This window comes from Rattus norvegicus, unplaced genomic scaffold (genome assembly GCF_021556685.1).
Source record: "Rattus norvegicus strain SHRSP/BbbUtx unplaced genomic scaffold, alternate assembly SHRSP_T2T unassigned-0000110, whole genome shotgun sequence".
In the NCBI taxonomy this organism is placed as follows: domain Eukaryota; kingdom Metazoa; phylum Chordata; class Mammalia; order Rodentia; family Muridae; genus Rattus; species Rattus norvegicus.
In genome coordinates, this window is record NW_028238831.1 from 355,001 (window position 1) to 363,679 (window position 8,679).

General features: G+C 52.3%; 1 long non-coding RNA gene across 1 annotated transcript in view; it reads right to left on the reverse strand.

Annotated features, from left to right (window-relative positions):
- The window catches only part of LOC147997625 (uncharacterized), an 18,220-nt gene extending 13,815 nt beyond the window's left edge, over nt 1-4,405 (reverse strand). The window contains exon 1 of the long non-coding RNA XR_015647675.1: nt 4,107-4,405. This is a non-coding gene — a long non-coding RNA (uncharacterized LOC147997625). The remainder of the gene's footprint in view (nt 1-4,106) is intronic.
- Nucleotides 4,406-8,679: the final 4,274 nt, after the last annotated feature.

Genomic DNA, 8,679 nt, shown 5'->3' on the forward strand with positions numbered 1-8,679 from the left:
CCGAGAGCACGCGGCACGCACCACACGCGACACGACCTCGCCGCGAGAGTGGCCGGGACGTGGACGCGCGTGGGAGGGACGCACACGCGACGGAGGGCACGGGGGAAACGGAGGCGGGTGGGACCGGGAGCCCAGCGCCGCCCTTCCAAACCCACCCGTCCCGCGACGACCCCTCGCGGTGAGAGGGGGTACCGCGCACGCGGGCGTGTGCACGGCCCTTCCCCGCCACCTGCCACCAGAAACCCAATCTCCCCCACAAGCTCCGCACAGCGGCAGGTCGACAGAGCCCCGTCCCGCGTGATCCCTCCTCGTACTCGGAGCGGGGAGGCGCGGGTCGCGGTAGGCGAGAGAGCAAACGCTGCGCGCAGAAGGCTGAGGTCAGGGCGGGCAGCCGAGGGGACCATCCGGGAGAAGCCCCTCGGAGATCGTAAAGCCCTTTCCGAAGATAGCTAGAGAAGGCAAATTCCTCACTGAGGGCGGGACGAACCCAACACCGACGAGCAGCCAAGGGCTCCGTGCACGCAACGGGAAACGAGCAACAGGCGCGGGACAGAACGGGAAGGACCACGCGCCAGCTGGTGGGGGGTCTGCGGTATCGGCAAAGGTCTCTTTCTCCGGGGTCTTCTTGAGCATTCGCGGACCGGGGGGACCTGCGACAGGTCCCCGCCGAGGGCCAGGCCTCTTCAAGGCGCACACAAAGGAGGAGCCTTGACTTGAGGGAGTCCGGTCTTTAAAAAGGGCCAGCCGCGATCGCTCAGCACCACCCTAACCGCGCAGGGCCCGCGGGTGAAGGCACCAAAAACATAGGCACGGGGTGGGCGCTCACCCAACGGAAGGAGCCTTTTAACCGCACACTCAACTCCTCGACCCCCCTTTTCTGTCACCGTGCAGAAAGCCGGCAACTAGGACAAGGGAAAGCGTAAAGGCACAAGCACCATGGAGCACAGGAGGCACGCCGGGGAGCGGGAAGCGCCACCGCCAACTCAGAAGCGGGCACCTTGGTGGTCAAAGCCCGGAACGCTCCAGGAGCACCGCAAGGCTCACACAAAGCAGGGCGCGTGCACACACCATTCGGGAAGGGTATGCACCGCAGCGGGTCTACCACCTTCCCCCGGCACGGGGGAAGAGGGCCGCGAAGCAGTGAACGGCGTGGGGGCAAGCGCCCCCGACACGTCCACAGGGACACCGCGAACCACAGCAACAAGTGTGCGCGGGTCAGCGCTCGTGCCGGACAGCCGCACCCCTGACTTCCACACACCACCCTGCAAAGGAATGGGGAGGAGAGACGAGGGGCCCGCTGGCAGAACGAGAAGAGCGGTCGCCATTCGCGCTGAATGACCATTCGCCATGAATGTCCGTCCCTCGCCTGGCGCGGCTTAGGCCCCGGCCCGAAGAGAACGCGGCAGCACCACATCGATCCAACGGGAGCGAGACACGCCATGCATCGGGAACAACGGGCGTGAGAGCTTTCTAACACGCACTGGACGGGAATACGAGCGAGAAGAGCGAGAGAGAGCACGGGAAGAAGTCGCTAACACTGCCACACACACACAAAAAAAAAAAATTTACCCTTCTCGAGGGCGAGAAAAAGGAAGCGTTGCACTCGGGAGGCACGTGGCGTGGAAGAACGGGACTCAACGGGCAGCGGAGGTTCGGGAACTCCTTCAAAAAAAATAAAAATAAAAAAAATAAAAATAAAAAAATAAAATCCCTTCGAAGGAGAAAAGGTGCAACTCGGGAGGCACACAGCAGGAAAGAAAGGGACACACCACCAAGCAGCGGAGGTTCGGGAACTCCTTCCAAAAAACAAAAAAAAAAAACAAAAAAAAAAAACAAATAAAAAAACCGGTCGGCCGCAGAGGAGCACGCCAGGGGGTCACTAGCACCAAACGGGAAAACCCTTCCAGTCGCACTCGGCACCAACGACTCCTACCGGTAACGGACGACAACCACCACGGGGAAATCGGGAACGCCTGACACGCGGGACGGTTGTCATAAAGCTGCCCCAGAGAGCACAGGCAAGCAAGCACGGGAAAGCAGGAAGCGCGTACTCATGGGGGGGACGCTAAGCTTCAAGCATCGAAGAGGCCCATGCGCAGAAGAAAAGAGCTAGGGCTGGACAAGCAAACAGCCTTGGTGCAAGCCTCTTCCAACGTCCTTTAATGACAAAAAGAGTCAAAAGGACAGCGTGTCAGCATATATCTCCAGGTACAATAAGGACAGATAGCAAAGATGAAAAGTGTAAAAGACACAGGGATAAACATGACAGGCCACACGGAACGTCTGGAAGTCATGTTCGGTGACGTGTCCCCAAGAGGTCCCCATGTAGAAAGAGAACCGGACCGCAAAGGAACAACTGGTCGACCTTAGAACCCTGAGTGCTCACAGACCGAGGAGGCCATGGTAGATAGCCTGGAACACAGCTTCCCCTCGGCCTCAGAAGTCCATGCTCCCGCTGGCAGGGACCGGGGAGGATCCTGGAAAAAATAAAGTCTCGGAGGCGCCCCCTAGCCGGGACACCTCGGCTCGGAGGCCGGGGACACAGCACCCTCTCGGCCTCAGAGGTCCAGGCTCCCGCTATCAGGGACCGAAGGGACTCCTGGAAAAGAAAAAAAAAAAAAACTCCGTGGCGCCCCCTAGCCGGGCCACCTCGGCTCGGAGGCCGGGGACACAGCACCCTCTCGGCCTCAGAGGTCCAGGCTCCCGCTATCAGGGACCGAAGGACTCCTGGAAAAGAAAAAAATCCGTGGCGCCACCTAGCCGGGCCACCTCGGCTCGGAGGCCGGGGACACAGCACCCTCTCGGCCTCAGAGGTCCAGGCTCCCGCTATCAGGGACCGAAGGGACTCCTGGAAAAGAAAAAAAAAAAAAAACTCCGTGGCGCCCCCTAGCCGGGCCACCTCGGCTCGGAGGCCGGGGACACAGCACCCTCTCGGCCTCAGAGGTCCAGGCTCCCGCTATCAGGGACCGAAGGGACTCCTGGAAAAGAAAAAAAAAAAAAAACCTGGCGCCCCCTAGCCGGGCCACCTCGGCTCGGAGGCCGGGGACACAGCACCCTCTCGGCCTCAGAGGTCCAGGCTCCCGCTATCAGGGACCGAAGGGACTCCTGGAAAAGAAAAAAAAAAAAAAAAACTCCGTGGCGCCCCCTAGCCGGGCCACCTCGGCTCGGAGGCCGGGGACACAGCACCCTCTCGGCCTCAGAGGTCCAGGCTCCCGCTATCAGGGACCGAAGGGACTCCTGGAAAAGAAAAAAAAAAAAAAAACTCCGTGGCGCCCCCTAGCCGGGCCACCTCGGCTCGGAGGCCGGGGACACAGCACCCTCTCGGCCTCAGAGGTCCAGGCTCCCGCTATCAGGGACCGAAGGGACTCCTGGAAAAGAAAAACTCCGTGGCGCCCCCTAGCCGGGCCACCTCGGCTCGGAGGCCGGGGACACAGCACCCTCTCGGCCTCAAAAGTGTCTATGGTCCCGCTGGCTGGGACCGAAGGGACTCCTGGAAAAGAAAAAAAAAAAAAAACTCCGTGGCGCCCCTAGCCGGGCCACCTCGGCTCGGAGGCCGGGGACACAGCACCCTCTCGGCCTCAAAAGTGTCTATGGTCCCGCTGGCTGGGACCGGAGAGGAGGGAAGAAATAAAAAATAAAATAAAATAAAATAAAAAATTTAAAAAAAAATTGGAAAAAAAAAAAAAAATCCGGGACGGGGCCCAAGCCTTCTGGTCGACCTCATCCAGCTGCCACCAACCCCTCCTTGTGTCCCAATAGGTCGTACAGCCACCCTCCTCCCCTGAAGTTCTCCAGGTACAACCTCCTAGCTAGAGATGGTCCCCAGACAGGACGGCGTCTCCGTCGCGCACCCGCCTGCTTGCCTGTCACCCTCTCACCCTGGCCGGCTCACCACAGGCACTTCCCCGTCCTTTGTCACCAACCGGGGGACAGGAGCGTTGCGGAAACTTGTCGCCACTAGGTGTCGCCCGACAGCGATCTCGATCAAGCAAACCAATACAGACTGTCACGCGCCGCCGCCGCCACACACACTCATTCCGTCTCTCCAGAGTGACCTCCCTAGCTCAGGGGGACACTCACCCACGCACAACGGGGCAGGTACCCACCACTTCTCCCGAATGGCACAAACGGTCCCGGTTGTCCCGCCGGAACACAGTGAACGCGGGATGGACTCGGGGCCAACCCCCTCAGGCACCCAGAAAAGGAAAGTAGGACGGAGCGGTGAAAACAGGCCACCTCTAAGTGAAAGGACATGCACTCTCGAATCGGTTAACAATTAGCAAGGAACAGGCACAGTTAGGAAAAGGGAGCGTCCAAACTCCGGCGTGAGGGGAGGGTGGCGGCGACCTCAGTTCCACACCATTTTTAAATGGCTCACTCATTTTTAAAACCCTCCACCGATCCCGATGGGGGGAGGGGGGTTGTTGTTGTTCTCTGTTCCTCGCTGCCACCGCCAGCCGGCACTCACCAAACCACACACCTGCCACCCTCTTTGGAAGACTAAACACAGAGAGTAAATTAAAAGAATGGTGGAATGATGGTGGAATGGTTAAAATTCCCGTGATTTGTTTTCACTCTGATCAAAACATACTTATTTTGTGCATTTGCATTCCCTTGTTCACACGTGCCTCTGTGTGTGTGGTGGGGGGAGGGAGGGAGGGAGGGAGGGAGGGAGGGAGAAAGAGAGAGAGAGAGAGAGAGAGAGAGAGAGAGAGAGAGAGAGAGAGAGAGCCAATTTAAAAAATAAAAACATGGTTAAATACAGCCACTTTGGGAAGATTGCTAGAGAGAATGCAGTCCAGAGTATGGAGGCCAGAGCTCTGGACGCTCTAGACCACAGGTCTCCCATCTCCCATATACCAGGCACCCAGCACCACCATCCCTACTTTGTTTGTTTGTGCGTTTGTTTGCTTGCTTGTTACATTAGTTTCATCCCAAGTTAATAATTATATATTTTTTTTCTATGCACGTATTTAGTTGTGGCAGGGGAACTCCTTCTTTAGGACAGGCAGACTTAGCTAGTTAGTTAGCCAGTCAAAAGTACGTAAAAAATTTATATCAACATAAATATCATTCACTAAGAAATCCTATCTGAAGAAAAAGAAAGAAAGGAAGAAAGAAGGAAGGGAGGGAGGGAGGGAGGGAGAGAGAGAGAGAGAGAGAGAGAGAGAAAGAGGAAAACTGGCAGACTTAGTTTTAGTGTTTTTGTTATTGTTTATTCAAGATATTGTTTCAGGGCTGGAGAGACGGCTCAGCGGTGAAGAGCACTGACTGCTCTTCCAGAGATCCTTAGTTCAAATCCCAGCAACCACATGGTGGCTCACAACCATCTGTAATGGAATCCTCTCCTTGTGTGTTGAAGACAGTGACAGTGTGCTCATAAAATAAATAAACAATAAAAAATATGTTTGAAGATTAAAGAAAAAACTCTCTCTCTCTCTCTCTCTCTCTCTCTCTCTCTCACACACACACACACACAAATAAACTCTGTAATAAAAATCAATGTGACTTCATGATCAAACTTCTATAGTCAATAGGACTAGAGAGAACACATGTCTGTAAAATAAAAGCAGAACCTTTTCTGCTTTGTTTTGTTTTGCCTCAAGGTACGTTTCTTTTGGTATAGCCCAGGCAGTCATGGAACTTGCTCCGTAGACTTATCTAGCCTCAAGCTCACAGAGGTCCACTCTGCCTGCCTCGGCCACCCACACAGCTCTCTCTGCTGACTATATGTCTGCATGCCAGAAGAGGGCACCAGAACCTAGGAGGACACACCACATGGCTCCTGAGAATCCAGGTTTTGACTTTAAAAAAAAAAAAAAAAAAAAAAATTCTGACAGCATAGAGGGTAGATATCTGCCTGCCAGGCTCTTCTAGTGCTGTTTAAGGTGGGGTAATAGCCATGTGAAGGAGACAAGGGGAGAGGAAAAATCGATTGGATGAGTAGTGCTGCTGAGATTAAGGAACACACACACACACACACACACACACACACAGAGAGAGAGAGAGAGAGAGAGAGAGACAGAGACAGAGACAGAGACAGAGACAGAGACAGACAGAGACAGACAGAGACAGTAAGACAAAGAGACAGAGAGAGAGAGATGACAGAGGGACACACCGAGGGAAAGACATCAGGACCAGCTGAATTTCTCAAGAAAAGAAAAGAAGAGAAAGGAAAAATGTTTTCTATATACACAAATCTGTATACATGATTTGTTATAGTGTCCCATTTGGGCACTTTGGATTCAACTGTGGATGGTTGGCAGCCAGCTTGGCTGACACCTGACCTCACCAAGATGGAAGCAGCCGGCCATTAGCCCTGATGTTCCAGGTCACTTCTGTTTCTCCCTTTCCCAGCCTCTAGGGAAACAGAACTTAATTAAACTCAGTTTGCACGTGCAGAAAGGTGAAGAGGCACCCAAAAGCAGCCAGAAGCCTCAGACCATCCACAGCCACATGTTCTCCTTCTGCCTATATTACTTCTAAATGATCGTATTTATTTATTTATTTATTTATTTATTTATTTATTTATTTACTTACTTACTTACTTACTTACTTACTTACTTACTTACTTTTTTTCTTTCTTTTTTTCGGAGCTGGGGACAGAACCCAGGGCCTTGCACTTGCTAGGCAAGCGCTCTACCACTGAGCTAAATCCCCAACCCCCTTACTTACTTACTTACTTACTTACTTACTTACTTACTTACTTACTTATTTTTGTCATACTTAAACAATCATTCGTCCTTGAATTCCTCCTGTATGCCAGGTAGACTTAGTCAGTCAGTCAGTCAGTCAGTCAGTCATTTAGCCAGGTCAAAATAGTTAAACATAAATATCAATAAAATCAATAAAAATCAAATGCAAACCCAATAGACAGTAAGTAAAATCGAATAAACCAAAAGATACATCATAAGCACAGAGTTTCAGCCGGACATTGAAAAGCAGCAGTTACCGAAGCAGTCTCCCTCCCACACCAACACACACACAGCTCGACCACCACCTTATCTGCACATTTTCAGCTCCTGCTTTCTAGAGTTACCAAGTTTATACACTACAGAGTTTAGCAAGGCAGGCCGGTTCACCGCACCCCCAGGGTCAGAGAACATGCTAGACCAGCTCTAGGGGATGGGCTGGGGGGCAGGGGAGGGTGGGAAGAGGGGAAACAGGCAGACTTAGGTATTCTAGTTTTGTTCATTCAAGATTCCACTTCTCTCTGTTGTAGCCCTGATAGACAGACAGGCAGGCAGGAATATTTGTTTGTCTGGCTTGGGGTTTGGGTTTGGTCCATTTGTTGGTGGATTTTGTTTTGTTTTGTTTCATTTTGTTTTTCGGGAAGTGTGGTGACTTAGTGCCTACACAAGCCAAGGCAGGAAAAATAAATAAGTAAAGATCTCTGAAACACAAATCTGGAGTGGGCTCTAGCATGGCCATGGACACACGCATGCACAGACGCACGCACGCACGCACGCATTGTAGACACGCACTCAAGGACACACTGGATTCTACAATGTTTGGTTTCTGAGTGTGTGTCATACAGAACCTAACAGAATATGTAATGAACTCTGGCAGTGACAGCAGAAACAACCTATGAGAAGGCGTCCTTGCAATATTAAAATGGCAGGCTAGCCAGGTGACAGTTATCTTAACCAATCTGATGTAGGCCTCATTCACACGGCATCTAGGCCTTAACAGTTAATTGTATCTGTTTCTTTATTTTCCTCTTAGGCCATCACATTGTTTTACCTAGACCTTTAACAGCCAGCAGCTACCAGCCTACAGCTACCAGTTTCTTTCTTTTCATAAAGAAACCCTGTCTGAAAAACTAGGGGAGGGAGACAAACAGATTAACAGATCTCTCTCTCTCTCTCTCTCTCTCTCGCTCTCTCGCTCTCTCGCTCTCTCGCTCTCTCGCTCTCTCGCTCTCTCGCTCTCTCGCTCTCTCGCTCTCTCGCTCTCTCGGCGCGTGTGTTTGTGTGTTCAACAGAGGAGGCATTCAGGTCTGAGAGACGGGGGAGGGAAAGAGGGAAGAGAGACAGAGAGTGACAGAGAAACAGTTGACAGAGAGGGAGAATTGTAGGTTAATTATTGTTCCGTCTCCTCAATCACGGTCTACTGGTCGCCATCGTGGCAACCATGCCCCGCAACCCTACCTTCGGTAAGATCAAGCATAATGGCGGCAACCATATAATTCCTGCTTAGTCGCACTGAACACTCCGGTCATCACTACCTGTGGAGAATTGTAAGGGGGCTCCTCTGGTCTAGAGAGTAGTACCCTTGAATGAAATGAGGATCACAGCAAGCATTATTTGTTTTGAGATATAAGATGTGGAAAGAACTATATGTGTGGATTTACAGACAGACAGACAGACAGACAGACAGACAGACAGACAGACAGACAGAGACAGGACAGGACAGGACAGGACAGGACAGGACAGGACAGGAGAAAAAAACAAGAACACAAACAAAAACTCAAAATGGAAGTCCGGTTCCAAATAGTCTCTGTCTGCCCTGTCGCTCTAGTGTTGGTGGTCCAGGTTATAAAAGCTTATACATGGGTGGGTGCGGGAAGTGCTGCTGGGTGTTCAGTTCAGGTCCAAGATTATTGCGGGTAACTAGACAACAAAGAAAGCAGTTAGACTGACTCCTACAGTGTTCGGTTTCTGAGTGTGTTATCACACA